Below are 16,275 nucleotides of genomic sequence, written 5' to 3'. Positions count from 1 at the left end.
CACGTCGACCGCTATCCAGCATGCATCTAGTGTATTAAGTCCGAAAGAACAGAGTAACGCCTTAAGCAAGATGACATGATGTAGATGGACAATCTCATATCTACGACAAAGCCCACCTTGTTACCCTTGATGGCAACTACAGGATGTGTGCCTTGCTGCCCCTACTGTCACTCGGAAAGATCACCACACGATAAGAACCCAAAACCAAGCACTTCTCCCATTGCAAGAATCATAGATCTAGTTGGCCAAACAAAACCCAAGACTCGGAGAGACTTACAAGGATATCAAATCATGCATATAAGAAATTAGCAAAGACTCAAATATATGTCATAGATAATCTGATCACAAATCCACAATTCATCGGATCTCGACAAACACACCGCCAAAGAGGATTACATCGGATAGATCTCCATGAAGATCATGGAGAACTTTGTATTGAAGATCCAAGAGAGAGAAGAAGCCATCTAGCTACTAACTACGGACCCGTAGGTCTGAAGTGAACTACTCACGAGCATTGGAGGGGCGATGATGTTGATGTAGAAGACCTCCAACTCCAAAGTCCCCTCCGGCAGGGCACCGGGAAGGGTCTCCAGATGAGATCTCACAGAAACGGAAGCTTGCGACGGCGGAAAAGTATTTTCGTGGATTCCTTGATTTTTTTCTGTATTTTAGGGAATATATAGGCGAAGGATCTAGGTCAGGGGGCGCCAGGGAGGCCACAAGCCTGCCATCCACCGCCCCCCTGGTGGCGGATGGGGGGCTTGTGGGCTCCCTGTAGCCCTCCTGGCTTGGCCCACAAGCCCCCTGATCTTCTTCCATTCGGGAAAAATTTAATTCGGGGATTTTATTCCGTTTGGACTCTGTTCCAAAATCGGATCTGAAAAGAGCCAAAAACACAGAAAAAACAGGAATTGGCACTTGGCACTGAATTAATAAGTTAGTCCCAAAAAAGATATAAAAGGTACATAAAACATCCAAGGATGACAAGATAACGGCATGAAACCATCAAAAATTATAGATACGTTTGAGACGTATCACACGCTCGAACTTCTGCGACTCGAGGGACCAGATACTTGGGCTTCTTCTCACTCCCATCATCCTTGGGGTCACGGCTTGACGAGCCTCTTAAGAACCTCCTCATCTTTTCCCTTTTCTATCTCTGAAAATTTCTGAAATTTTTAGTGATTCTAAGGAAAAGTGAACAAGGCTCAACTAAACTCGTAGCAACTACTCCCACAAGTGCCTAGAGGCCATATTACGCATCAAAACTACTTGGGACCAGCTAAAATCAGCATGCAAAGCTCAAGAACATGGTCACCAAGGCAGCAAAAATACATGGAGTATAAGGCACTAGAGAAAAAACTAATTGGGCCAATGGAGGAGTCACTTACCAAGGAGTAATTTCCCCAAAACAGTTCAGAGAACGGTGATTTGAGCAAAGAGATCGAAAATCCCAGCAAGAGGAGCAAGAACACGGGTTTGAGCTGCGAAACGATTTTTTCTGGAGGTAGGAGAACCAGATGAGAGAAAGAATGAGTGGAGGGGGTTCCTGTGGGCCCCACAAGCCTAGGTGGTGTGGCCAGGGGGGTGCCCGCGCCCTCAGGGCTTGTGGCCCACTGGTTCCTACCCCAAACAAACTCTTCGTCTCAGAATTTTTCAAAAATTCCAGAAAAAATCATACTTGATTTTCAGGATGTTCGGAGAACTTTTATTTTCGGGGTACTTTTCTACCGGACGCTAAAACAGAAAACATGGAAAACTAAACTAAATCTATCATTTTTCTTCTAAGCAACCAAAAGTGAAAGCTTGGAATAGAGGTTTGTGACTCCTCGATTCATCCATCTCATGGTCATCGAAAGAAATCCGTCAATGGGGTTGATCAAATCCCCTTGACAAAACTTCTCGAATCGCAAAAGAAGACGGAGAATTTTCGAACAGTCACTAGGTCACCTCAATGGGGATGTGTATCTCCCCAACAAGCAAATCATACTTCATCTTGACACGAGGAATAGGGCATTCAAAGCTCCCAATAAGAATCGATGAAGTCTTTTCGATAGCATTGATGCAATGTACTCGATATTGTTTCTTCGGAAAGTGCACCGTATGCTCATTATCATTGACATGGAAAGTCACATTGCCTTTGTTGCAATCTATAACAGCCCCTGCGGTGTTTAAAAAGGGTCATCTGAGGATGACAGCCATCGCATCATCCTCGGGAATATCCAAGATAACAAAGTCTGTTAAGATAGTGACGTTAGCAACCACAACAGGCACATCCTCGCAAATGCCGATAGGGAAAGCAGTTGATTTGTCGGCCATTTGCAGAGAGATTTCAGTGGGTGTCAACTTATCCAGTTCAAGTCTATGATAAAGAGAGAGAGGCATAACACTAACACCGGCTCCAAGGTCGCATAACGCAGTTCTAACGTAGTTGCCTTTAATGGAGCAAGGTATAGTGGGCACACCGGGATCACCTAGTTTCTTCGGAGTTCCACCCTTGAAAGTGTAATTGGCAAGCATGGCGGAGATCTCAAGATCAGGTATCCTCCTCTTATTAGTCACAATATCTTTCATGTACTTAGCATATGGAGACATTTTGAGCATATCTGTCAAACGCATTTGCAGGAAGACAGGTATGATCATCTCAACGAAGCGCTCAAAATCCTCATCATCCTTTTTCTTGGATGGTTTGGGAGGAAAGGGAATGGGTTTAACCCATGGTTCCCTTTCTTTACCATGCTTCCTAGCAGTGAAGTCATTCTTATCGTATCTTCTATTCTTAGGCTGTGGGTTATCAAGATCAGGTTCAATCTCCACATCCTTTTCATTGCTAGGTTGAGCATCAACATGAACATCACTATTCATATTATCATTAGGCTCATGTTCATCACCAGATTGTGTTTCAGCATTAAAGACAGAGGCATCGTTTGGACTCTCAGGTGTAGCAGAGTTGCTAGCGTGCAGGTTCCTATCATCTTTCTTCTTCTTCCTAGGATGACTAGGTGCATCAGTGCTAACCCCTTGAGAATCTTGTTCAACTCTCTTCGGATGACCCTCAGGATACAGAGGTTCTTGGGTCATTCTACCGCCTCTAGTGACGACTCTGACGGAATTGTCATTCAACTCACTGAGCAAGTCATTTTGAGCTTTAAGTACCTGTTCTACCTGAGTAGTAACCATAGAGGCATGTTTACTCAGAAGTTTAAGATCATTGACATTCCTGTCCACACAAGCACTTAAATGACTAAGCATACGAGCATTCTGTTCCAATTGTCTGCTAACATTATCATTGAAACTCTGTTGTTTGGCAACGAAGTTATCAAATTTATCCATGCATAAGCTAGCAGGTTTATCAAAAGGAATATCACTCTCATCAAACCTACACAGAGAATTTACTTCTACTACCTGTATCGGGTTATCAAGACCATGGATCTCTTCGATAGGTGGTAGATTTTTGACATCTTCAGATTTAATGCCTTTCTCTCGCATAGATTTCTAAGCTTCTTGCATATCTTCGGGACTGAGGAATAGAATACCTCTTTTCTTCGGAGTTGGCTTAGGAGGTGGTTCGGGAATAGTCCAAGCATTCTCATTGCACAAGATGTTATTCAATAGGATCTCAGCTTGTTCTACAATTCGTTCCCTAAAAACACTACCGGCACAACTATCTAGATGGTCTTTGGAAGCATCGGTAAGTCCATTATAGAAGATATCAAGTATTTCATTCTTCTCAAGAGGGTGACCAGGCAAAGCATTCAGTAGCTATATGAGCCTCCCCCAAGCTTGTGGGAGACTCTCTTCTTCAGCTTGAGCAAAGTTGTATATTTCCTGCAAGGCAACTTGCTTCTTATGGGCAGGGAAATATTTTTCAGAGAAGTAGTAGACCATATCCTGGGGGCTACGCACACAACCAGGAGCAAGAGAAGTGAACCAGGTCTTAGCATCATCCTTTAGCGAGAAAGGAAATAGCTTGAGGATATAGTAGTGGTGGATCTTTTCCTCACTAGTGAATAGGGTGGCTATATCGTGCAGTTTGGTAAGATGGGCTACAACTGTTTCACACTCATAACTGTGAAAAGGATCAGATTCGACTAGAGTGATTAACTCAGGGTCGACAGAGAATTCATAATCCTTATCGGTCACAAAGATAGGCGAAGTAGCAAACTTCGGGTCGTATTTTATCCTAGCGTTCACATATTTTTCTTTCCACTTGCGCAGTAATTTCTCAACATCATAGCTATCCTTCCACGCAAGAAAATCCTCAGCTATCTCTCCCTCCATAACATAACGTGTATCAGGCATAGCAGGCATAGGAGAGCTAGTTCTAGCAGGCAAAATAGCAGGTTCTACTTCAATAGTATCAACAGTTTCAGAAGTATCATCACATCTAGCAGCAATTCTAGCAAGTTGTGCATCAAGGAATGCACCTAGTGGCAAAGCAGTATCAGGCATAGGATCATCAGGCATAGTATCAAGCATAGCATCATCACGCATAGTATCAAGCATAGTATCAAGCATAGCATCATCAGGCATAGTATCAAGCATAGCATCATCATAAGCATCATGGGCAGCAGAAGTAGCATCATCAAGCACAAGCGACATATCAAGATTTCTAGCAGGAGGTGATGTCGCAAACTTACTCATAACTGAAGGTGAATCAAGTGCAGAGCTAGATGGCAGTTCCTTACCTGTCCTCGTAGTGGAAGGCAAGACTTTAGTTCTTGGATCTATCGGATTCCTCATAGTGATCAGCAGACGTCAATCCCAAGTGACTCAGAGAATATAGTTGTGCCTCCCCGGCAACGGCGCCAGAAAAAGGTCTTGATAACCCACAAGTGTACGGGATCGCAACCGTTTTCGAGGGTAGAGTATTCAACCCAAATTTGTTGGTTCGCCAAAGGGGAAGTGAAAGAATATTCTCAAGTATTAGCAGCTGAGTTTGTTAGATTCAACCACACCTGAAAGATTAGTGTCTGCAAGCAAACTATCAGTAACAAAGTAGTATGATAGCAACGGTGCCAGAAATGATCTGTTGACGACAGACTGTTCCTAACTGTTGTATCAATGGCGCTAGTAGGTTGCACGTGGGCGAGTAACTATTCTTCCCCGACAACAGTGTCGGAAAAGATCTTGCAACAAGTAACAGGGAAGTAGCAAGGAACAGCAGTAGCAGCAGCAGCAGAGTAACAACAGTAGCAATAGTAGTAGCAAAGTGGCCCAATCCCTTTTGTAGCAAGGGACAAGCCTAAACAAAGTAACGTAGCAAGGACCAGTAGTAAAAGACTCATAGGCAGTGGATAGGTGATGGATGAGTGTGACAGATGTGATTCATCATGTAATAGCTATAACACGGAGAGATAAGTAACTAGCTCCTGTTCGTCAATCTAATGTAGGCATGTATTACATATGTAGTCATACGTGCTTAGGGAAAAGAACTTGCATGACATCTATTGTCCATCCCTCCCGTGGCAGCGGGGTCCTAATGGAAACTACGGGATATTAAGGTTCTCCTTTTAATAAAGAACCGGACCAACGCATTAACACTTGGTGAATACATGAACTCCTCATACTATGGTCATCTCCGGGAGTGGTTCCGGCTATTGTCACTCCGGGGTTGCCGGGTCATAACACATAGTAGGTGACTACAACTTGCGAGATAGGATCTAAAACACACATATATTGGCGACAACATAATAGGTTCAGATCTGAAATCATGGCACTCGGGCCCTAGTGACAAGCATTAAGCATAGCCAAGTAGTAGCAACACCAATCTAGAACATAGTGGATACTAGGGATCAATCCCCGTCAAAACTAACTCGATTACATGATAGATCTTGTAACAACCAAGATGCGGTCCTTTCCGATCTGGGGGTCGAGGCCCCCGAATAGGAAAGAAGCGCATCTAAGCATTTTGCTAGCAAGTAACATAGCACAAATAATAATAAAAGTAGACAATTCGGGATTCAACTGTCTTCTCATTAATAACTCAGAGTACATCACAGATACAAACAAGGTAGTTCTGCTACAGACTATAAAACATGAAAATGCTATGCTACCCTGCCTGCAGGCCCACGATCACGACCACGCCTCAGTCCTCTGGATAGTTCACGTAGAGGCGGTCTGTCTCCTCGTCGTACTACCACGCCAGCTGGGTGCCGTCGGGATCATATGTCTCTGGGGTACCTGTACCTATTGGGAGTTTTGGAGGAATCCGTGAGCCACGGGGACTCAGCAATCTAAGACCTTGGTGCCAGAACTAGTCATGTTATTAGGTAGGGTAAGGGTGAAGTGTATTCGGCTGCAGCATCCTAAGGTTGTTTTAGTGACTAACTTACGCAAAGTAATTGTGAAGGTGGTCTACACTAGCGGTCGGGATTACTTGATCACTAAGTGATCTTGAACACCTACCTACGGCATTCATAACCCCACCGTGTTCCCGATCGAAGAGAGATCTTCGAGGGGGGCAGTCACGGTTACGCACACAATTGGCAATTTTATTCGCTTATGTTAAAGTTCTCTAATACCGGATGTTAACAAAATATTCCAAGTTGCCACATAACCGCGGGCACGGCTTTCCGAAAGATTAAACCCTAGAGGGGTGCTCCAACTAGTCCATCACAAACGTACACAGGCCGCAAAGGCATCCTCTATCACGAAACTCGTGATCTCGTCGGATTCCTTAGAGGAAAACCTCAACTCTGGGGGAAACCAAAGCTTCACTGGGATTCCTATACGCAAGATATACCGCTAAGGTAAGGCAAGGCTACATCTGGGGCACTACAAACTCTCCCACACTACAAAGAAGATCTCGCCCTCGAGATCTAAGACTGAAAGAACTCGGGAAATTCGGAACGGAGGTGATCCTCGCGTTCCCACATAGCCTCTTTATCGGAATGGTGAGACCACTGCACTTTGAGAAATTTGACAGTCTTGTTACGGGTCTTGCGCTCAGTCGCCTCGAGGACCGCAACTGGATGCTCACGATAAGAAAGGTCAGGTTGAAGGTCGATATCTTGAAGATGCACAGTGTGCTCGGGGGTCTTGAAACACCTCCGAAGCTGAGAAACATGGAACACATCATGGACATTTGCAAAGGTTGACGGAAGCTCGAGCTGGTACGCAAGTTCGCCCCTCTTGCCAACCACTCTGAACGGACCCATGAAACGAGGCGCAAGCTTGCCTTTGATGCCAAAGCGCTGCATACCCTTCATAGGTGACACCTTGAGATAGAAAAAGTCATCAAGCTCATACGACATGTCACGGTGCTTGCTATTGTAATAGCTCTTCTGACGGGACTGAGCTGCTCTGAGGTTGTCGCGAATGATCCGACACATCTCCTCAGCTTCTTCGATCATATCATTGCCAAGGATCTGACGCTCGCCAGTCTCGGACCAGTTAAGCGGAGTACGTCACTTTCTACCATAGAGAATTTCGAACGGAGCCTTGCCAAAACTAGCTTGATAACTGTTGTTATACGAGAACTCCGCGAAAGGCAGACAATCCTCCCACTTCATACCAAAAGAGATAACACAGGCTCTCAACATATCCTCAAGAACTTGATTCACTATCTCCACTTGACCACTAGTCTGAGGATGGAACGATGTGCTGAAGCGGATCTTCGTGCCCATAGCAGACTGAAAGGAGTCCCAGAACTTGGAAGTGAAGATACTTCCGTGATCTGAAGAGATCATCATGGGTACGCCGTGCAAAGAGACAATCCTAGAGGTGTACAACTCTGCCAAGTGAGCTGCTGAAATGGACTCCTTGACTGGAAGGAAATGAGCCACTTTACTCAATTTGTCGATGACGACGAAGATAGCATCATTGCCCTTCTTGGACTTCGGAAACCCGGTGACGAAGTCCATCTCGATGTGATCAAACTTCCACTCACGAATCGGCAAAGGCTACAAGAGGCCTGCTGGTCTTTGATGTTCTGCTTTCACCCTTCGACATACATCACACTCGTTTACGAACTGTGCAATTTCACGTTTCATACGAGTCCACCAAAAAGTCTGCTTCAAGTCATGGTACATTTTGGAGCTTCCAAGATGAATAGAGAGCAGAGAGTTATGAGCTTCTTCCATGATCACCTTCTTGAGATCACCTTTCGGGACGACAAGGCGATCCTCAAAAAACAACGTGTCCCTGGCATCAACAGTGAAACACTTATACTTGGGGAGACTCTTTTCCACGCCAATCTTGACCTTCTTCACCATAGCGTCAAGTAGCTGAGCTGCTCTGACCTGATCTTCCAAGGTAGGAGAGATCTCAAGGTTCGCAAGAAAACCCTGAGGTACTAGCTGAAGATTAAGCTTCCTGAAAGACTCAGAAAGACCTTGTTGGAGAGGTTGCAGAATCAGACTGTTGCAATATGCCTTCCTGCTCAATGCATCTGCCACAACATTTGCCTTGCCTGGCGTATACTCAACACTCGGATTAAAATCCTGGAGCATTTCCACCCAACGCGTTTGCCGAAGATTCAAGTTAGGCTGAGTGAAGATATACTTGAGACTCTTGTGATCGGTGAAAACTTCAACCTTACGTTCCAACAAGAGATGTCTCCAAGTCATCAAGGCATGCACAACAGCTGCTAGCTCGAGATCGTGCACAGGATAGTTCTTCTCCGCAGGCTTCAACTGCCTCGAGGTATAAGCAACCACCTTCCTATCTTGCATCAAGACTGCACCGAGACCCTGGCGAGAAGCGTCGCAAAAGACCTGGTACGGCTTGGAATCATCCGGAGGGCCCAAGACCGGAGTGGAGATAAGCTTCTCTTTGAGTGTATCGAAAGCCACTTGACACTCTGGAGACCAAACATACTTAACACCCTTCTGAAGAAGACTAGAGAGCAGCTTGGCGATTTTGGAGAAGTTCACAATGAATCTTCTGCAATATTCGGCAAGCCCGAGAAAGCTTCGAAGCTGCTTCACATTCTACGGAGGCTCCCATTCAACAATGGCTTGAACCTTGGACGGGTCAACCTTAATGCCCTCGGCAGAGATAATATGCCCAAGATAAACCATTTCTTTCAGCCACAACTCGCACTTGGAAAACTTGGCATACAGCTTGTACTCTCTCAGTTTATCAAGCACCAACCTGAGATGTCTTTCATGTTCTTCCTCATTCTCAGAAAAGACCAGAATGTAATCGAGATAGAGCAAGACAAATTCATTCTTGTATGGTGAGAAAATATAGTTCATCAATCGACAAAATGTCGGAGGAGCATTAGCCAGACCAAAAGACATGACCGTATACTCATACGAGCCAAAACTAGTCTTGAATGCCATCTTCGGAATGTCTTCCTCGCGAATGCGAATCTGATGATAGCCCATTCCGAGATCAAGCTTGGAGAATACTTTAGCACCTTTCAACTGTTCGAACAACTTAGTTATGTTCGGAAGTGGATATTTGTTCTTGATTGTCTTCTTGTTCAATGGGCGGTAATCGACACACAGCCGGTCCGATCCATCCTTCTTCTTGACAAATAGAACACCACATCCCCACGGAGACGAGCTTGGTTTGATCAAACCCAAACGCTCCTGCTCATCGAGTTGCCTCTTGAGTTCCTTCAATTCTTCTCGACCCAGCTTGTACGGCCGTTTGCACACTGGCTCTGTGCCTGGCTCAAGCTCAATGACAAACTCAACTTCACGGTGCGGAGGCATGCCTGGCAGCTCTTCAGGAAACACATCCTGATATTCACAGACTACTGGAACTTGATCAATAGGATTGATCTCACCCTTTTCATTCAAGGAGAACAAACGGATTGTATCATCGCGCACCGCGAATATAATCACATCCTCCGAAGAGTGGGTAAGCTTGACTTCTTTAGATTCACAATCAATTGACGCCTTGTTCATGGCCAACCAGTCCATACCAAGAATCAAGTCGATGTCGGAATTGCCCAAGACAATAGGAGTAACCAGAAACGCATAAGCACCCATCTTGACAGAAACGTCCGGAACCACCATGTGAGAATTCATGATCTTACCCGGAGACACAATTGAAAGAGGCTTAAGCAAATCACGAGTAGGGAACCCATGCTTAAATGAGAATGGCCTTGAGATAAACGAATGCGATGCACCAGAATCAAATAACACTTTAGCAGGAATATCATTGACGAGGAGGTTACCCATGATCACATCAGAGGAGTTATCTGGTTCAGCTGCATTCACCATGTTGACTCGAGCTGATCTGGGGTTGAATTTTACAAGAGCGTTGCTTGGAGGTTTGCCTGGAGGAGGAGGCGGCAGACGGAGCTGAGAAGTACATTTGTTGGCATAGTGACCCTTCTGCCCACATTTGTGACAAGTGACATCTACTGGCTGCCGGAACTGAGTCTGAGGAGGCCCTTGCTTCTGATGTTGGTATCTCTGTTGGAAGCCAGGGTTGGGTGGGTGGGAAGAACCACGTCCACCTGAGTGCTTCAGCTGCTGTGAGTGCCGAGGAGGAGGAGGAGAAATCCAAAACCTCTGTTGCTTCTGAACCACCTGAGTCGAGGAAGAGCTGGAATCTCTGAAGCGCTTCTTGGAGTTTTCCACCCTGAGCAAGGCTGCCTCTGCTCTGAGAGCTAAGTTGTAGAACTTGTCAAACTCCTCAGGACCGTGCAAAGCAAGCGCTAACTATAAGTCCTCCTTCAAGCCACCCCTGAACTGATAGATCTTGCTCTTCTAATCCGGGACATGCTGCAGCGCGTAACGGGCCAGCTCGTGGAACTCGACATTGTACTTGTACACAGAATTGCTGCCCTGCTTCAAACGCCTGACCTTCTATCGCATCTCCTCCACAAAACTGGAAGGGATGTAGTGGGACCTGAAGTCACGACAAAACTCGTCCCAAGACATCACCCTGTCACCTCTGGAGTCCTTGAGCTGCTGGCACCATATAGAAGCCTGTCCCTTCAACTGAAACGTAGAAAACTTGACATAGTCCTCCGGACACACATTGCTACACTCGAAATGCTTGCTCATATCACGGATCCAATCTTCCACATCAAACGGCTGGTCGCAAGAAGTGGACGTCTTAGGCTGGTTTGACAGGAACTGACTCAGATTGGCGAAGTGATTGCCACCCTGCTGGAAATTGCCCTGCTGATGATTGGCTCTCTCCTGGATCAACTGCAACAACATCTGAGTGTTTGCATTAGTAGCTGCCATCATCGCCTGCCAGGCCTCTGCAGGAGGAGGAGGCGGCAGCGGAGGAGGAGGAGGTGGAGGCGGCATATCCTCACGCGCTGGGGTCTGACGAGTCGGTGGAGCCATCCTGAAGACGGACAACATATTAGTCCACAGAATAATTGAAGATATTGCTGAATCAAAAGACAGAATATCTGAACAGAATTTAGCATTGCACTCCAACAATCATAGCAAGAGTACATCCTCAAAGTAACAGACGACAAAATTCTGATAAGGACCACTGCAAACAAGTGTGAGCTAGAACCGCTTGGAACAAACATATGATCGAGATTTCCCAAACCTCGGTCAAGTGTCTGTAGGAAGATAGTCCTATAAGATACTACTAGATATCCCACCTATGAATTCCCGAAATAACTGGTCATGCAATCAGGTGCACGGATACAAGGAGTATTTTACACAACTCCTAAACTAACCTGTCACCTGTATCACATCCTTCAACACACAACCAGCATCTCGGACCTTCATCTACAACAGATCCTCGTGATCACAACGATACCAAGTGTGGTAGTACCCCCAAACAATCTACACCAGTACTGGGGACATCGGGGTTATCTCACCACTACCCGTATTGAAGCAATAACGAACACCCTCCGTTCTTAGATACTCAGAAATCTGAATGATGGCGATGTGCACGATAATCCCTGGAGCTCAACTCCCGTGATACTTAGAGCAGATAGGAGGCACCAGGACAAGATTCCGTCACATCGAAATCATATAGATTTCACAAATACCCGGCTGACCCTAAAAAAATAATTGAGCGAGAAAAGGAGTAGAGTTAAAGATTTCCTAAGACGGGAACCTCACCAGAGCAAAGAAGAGGAGAAAAAAGAATCCTACTCTCCGATATAACTAAGACTCAGAACATTTTCTAGACTCGACTCGGCCAAATACGATCACACAAAGGCTCCTATGGTCGTTTGGCTTTGATTACCAACTTGCAACGACCAAGATGCGGTCCTTTCCGATCTGGGGGTCGAGGCCCCCGAATAGGAAAGAAGCGCATCTAAGCGTTTCGCTAGCAAGTAACATAGCACAAATAATAATAAAAGTAGACAATTCGGGATTCAACTGTCTTCTCATTAATAACTCAGAGTACATCACAGATACGAACAAGGTAGTTCCGCTACGGACTACAAAACATGAAAATGCTATGCTACCCTGCCTGCAAGCCCACGATCACGACCACGCCTCAGTCCTCTAGATAGTTCATGTAGAGGCGGTCTGTCTCCTTGTCGTACTGCCACGCCAACTGGGTGCCGTCGGGATCATCTGTCTCTGGGGTACCTGTACCTGTTGGGAGTTTCGGAGGAATCCGTGAGCCACGGGGACTCAGCAATCTAAGACCTTGGTGCCAGAACTAGTCATGTTATTAGGTAGGGTAAGGGTGAAGTGTATTCGGCTGCACCATCCTAAGCTTGTTCTAGTGGCTAACTTACGCAAAGTAATTGTGAAGGTGGTCTACACTAGCGGTCTGGATTACTTGATCACTAAGTGATACTGAACACCTACCTACGGCATTCATAACCCCACCGTGTTCCCAATCGAAGAGAGATCTTCGAGGGGGACAGTCACGGTTACGCACACAGTTGGCAATTTTATTCGCTTATGTTAAAGTTCTCTAATACCGGATGTTAACAAAATATTCCAAGTTGCCACATAACCGCGGGCACGGCTTTCCGATAGATTAAACCCTGCAGGGGTGCTCCAACTAGTCCATCACAAACGTACACAGGCCGCAAAGGCATCCTCTATCACGAAACTCGTGATCTCGTTGGATTCCTTAGAGGAAAACCTCAACTCTGGGGGAAACCGAAGCTTCACTGGGATGCCTATACGCAAGATACACCGCTAAGGTAAGGCAAGGCTACATTTGGGGCACTACAGATCTCATCCAACTCATCACTGTCCAGCAAGCCTACGATGAGATTACTCACGAACGATGAAGAGCATCATGGCATTGTCGGTGGAGGAAGGTTGATGATGACGATGGCGACGATTTCCCCTCTCCGAAGCCCGAAACAGACTCCAGATCTGCCCTCCAGATGAAGAACAGGAGGTCGCGGCGCCTCCGTATCATAAAACGCGATGAAACCTTCTCTCTGGTTTTTTTTTCGAGCGAGACGGAAGATATAGAGCTGAGTTTGGGGGCGGTGGTGCCACGTGGGCCCCACAAGCCCTCACGGCGCGGCCAGGGGGGTGGCCGCGGCCTGTGGGCTTGTGGCCCACTGGCACGCCCCCTCCGGTGGATCTTTGCGCAGGTATTTTTCTTTTATTCCAGAAAAAATCTCCGTAAATTTTCAGGACATTCCGAGAACTTTTATTTCTGCACAAAAACAACACCATGGCAATTCTGCTGAAAACAGCGTTAGGCCGGGTTAGTTCCATTCGAATCATGCAAATTAGAGTCCAAAACAAGGGCAAAAGAGTTCGGAAAAGTAGATACGACGAAGACGTATCACTCCACAACAACAAAAGCTATGGAGCAATATGAGAGGAAGAACAAGGAGCTCACAAAGAACTCCAAGATCAAGATCCAAGGGGTTCCCCTCACATAGAGGAGAAAGTGACTGGTGGATATGTGGATCTAGATCTCCTCTCTCTTTTATCTCAAGAACCAGGAAGAATCATTGGAGGGAATGAGAGTTAGCAAGCTCTAAGAAGGTCAACAATGGGGGGCAAACACGAGCTCAACAGATAGAAAACCATTGGGGAAGAAGACCCCTTTTTATAAGGGGAAAGGAATTTGTACGTTACCCACCCCCTCAGCTCGAGCCAGAGCGGTACTACTGCTCCTGGGAGCGGTACTACCGATGATAAGCGGTACTACCGATGATAAGCGGTAGTACCGCTCAGAGTGAGCGGTAGTACCGCTTAGGCAGGGGAGGCCAAACAGAGAGGAGGCACGACCGATAGTATCGCTCGGAGTGGTAGTAACAAGCGGTAGTACTGCCTGCAGGGCGGTACTACCGCCCAACACTACTGCAAAGTCCGACCCCTAAAGGGTTCGCACTTCTGAGCGGTTGTACAGGCCAGCGGTACCACCAGGAGCCCTACGGCTCTGAGCGGTACTATCGCCGGCCCGGGGCGGTACTACCGGTTATAAGCGGTAGTACCACTCCTAGGAATGTTAAGAACATGCAGTTATGAAAATGCCAATGATATAGAGATGAGAAACCTTTATGAATGAAGAACCGACAAAACCCAAACATCAAAAACATCATAGAAGATGCACATGAACCTCATAGGGATTGTAACCAATTACCAAAACCACATACAGAGACACACTTAGCAAAAAATGTTTGACAGGCAGGGCTGGGTGAAGTTTCCATGATAGAAATCTTTCCAATTGGGCATCCATGGGAAGCAAGCCCATCGGCAACAACACACTCCATAATAAATTTTTACTCGTTAGAGTCCGAGGGAGGTACATAGGTAGAGACCGAAGCCTTGGTTTTACAAGCATATACACTACATTTTTTCTGGGTGAAATTAGCCTTGTCTAACTAATCAATGGCTGGGTCAACTTCATTCAGATCATGTTTGTCCATTCATTTGGGATCATCTTCTTCAGTTCTACCATGCCCTTCCTCTTTACCATATTCATCTCATCCTTCTTCATTAGTTTCAATGTTGATCACAAAGTCAATTCCCCCCAACCCGCTCATAACCTTCCACAGTAAAACCAAGCAGGAATACTTTCTTTTTCATTTCAATCAGACTTTCAAAAGGAATCTTAGTAGGATATATGCAAGCAATCTTGATTCTGACATTCTCAAACAAATTCATAAATATCACATTCCAATCCACGTCACTAAGCACACCACACATTGAAGCAACCCGAGAAAAAACTTTCCATGTACACCACTTAGGAGGAACACCTTCAATCTGTACCCAAGGTGGAAGGCAAGTACAAAGTCGGGATCTTGCTCTGGTGGGAAGATGGGATCGATCCCTTCTACAGAGGCCGGGCCTCTCTTATATACTGGCCTTGGTCCTCTTCCCCCGAAAACATTGGCGGGAAGGTTTGCCACAACGACCATTTTTGAAAGGGGACAGGACTGCAGTCCGCCCTGACACGGGTGGTCTTCTTCTTCTTCTTCTTCTACTCGTACCAATCTGAGGTTTGATACAAAGATCGGATACACGAGATGAACTAGGGTTTGGAGAGGAGATCATGATGATGAAGATGTTCATGGAGATTGACCCCCTCTCGATGAGAGGATAATTGGTGTTAACGATGGCTTTGATTTCCCCCTCCGGGGGGAAGTTTCCCGGACAGAATAGCTCTGCCAAAGCTCTAGATAGGTTCTGCCAAAGTTCCGCCTCGAGATGGGGGCGCTTCACCCCGAAAGTTCTGATATATTTTTTCCACGTCAAAACCCTTCATATAGCAGAAGATGGCACCGGAGGCCTACCAGGGGGCCCACAAGCCTGCAGGGCGCCCCTGGCTTGTGGCCACCTGGTGGGTCCCCTGATGTATTTCTCTCGCCCAATGTTTTTTATATATTCCAAAATAATTCTCCCTAAGTTTTCAGGACTTTTGGAGTTGTGCAGAATAGATCTCTCAGATTTGCTCCTTTTCCGGTCCATAATTCTAGTTGTCGGCATTCTCCCTCTTCATGTAAACCTTGTAAAATAAGAGAGAAAAGGCATAAGTATTATACCATAATGTGTATTACCAGCCCATAATGCAATAAATATCGATATAAAAGCATGATGCAAAATGGACGTATTAACTCCCCCAAGCTTAGACCTCGCTTGTCCTCAAGCGAAAGCCGAGCTCGATAAATATGCCCACATGTTTAGAGATAGAGGTGTCGATAAAATAAAATACGTACATGAAGGCATCATGGTTATATTTAGAACAACAACACATATTGACATAGAATATCTTATGCTAGAGTAACAATTCATTCACAAGGTAAAATATGAATCAAGAACTCTATTGAGAACTAACAAACTATGATTTCAGTCATTGAAGCAATTCCAATTTATCGCAATGTAGGAAAGAGTCAATAGAAGAGCTTGTAAAGCAAATCCACATAATCAATCATCTTATGGTATTTCATAATTGCTAACA

This window comes from Hordeum vulgare, chromosome 1H, assembly GCF_904849725.1.
Source record: "Hordeum vulgare subsp. vulgare chromosome 1H, MorexV3_pseudomolecules_assembly, whole genome shotgun sequence".
Classification (NCBI taxonomy): domain Eukaryota; kingdom Viridiplantae; phylum Streptophyta; class Magnoliopsida; order Poales; family Poaceae; genus Hordeum; species Hordeum vulgare.
The sequence above is the reverse complement of the archived record's forward strand: the minus strand, read 5'-3'. Positions refer to the sequence as shown.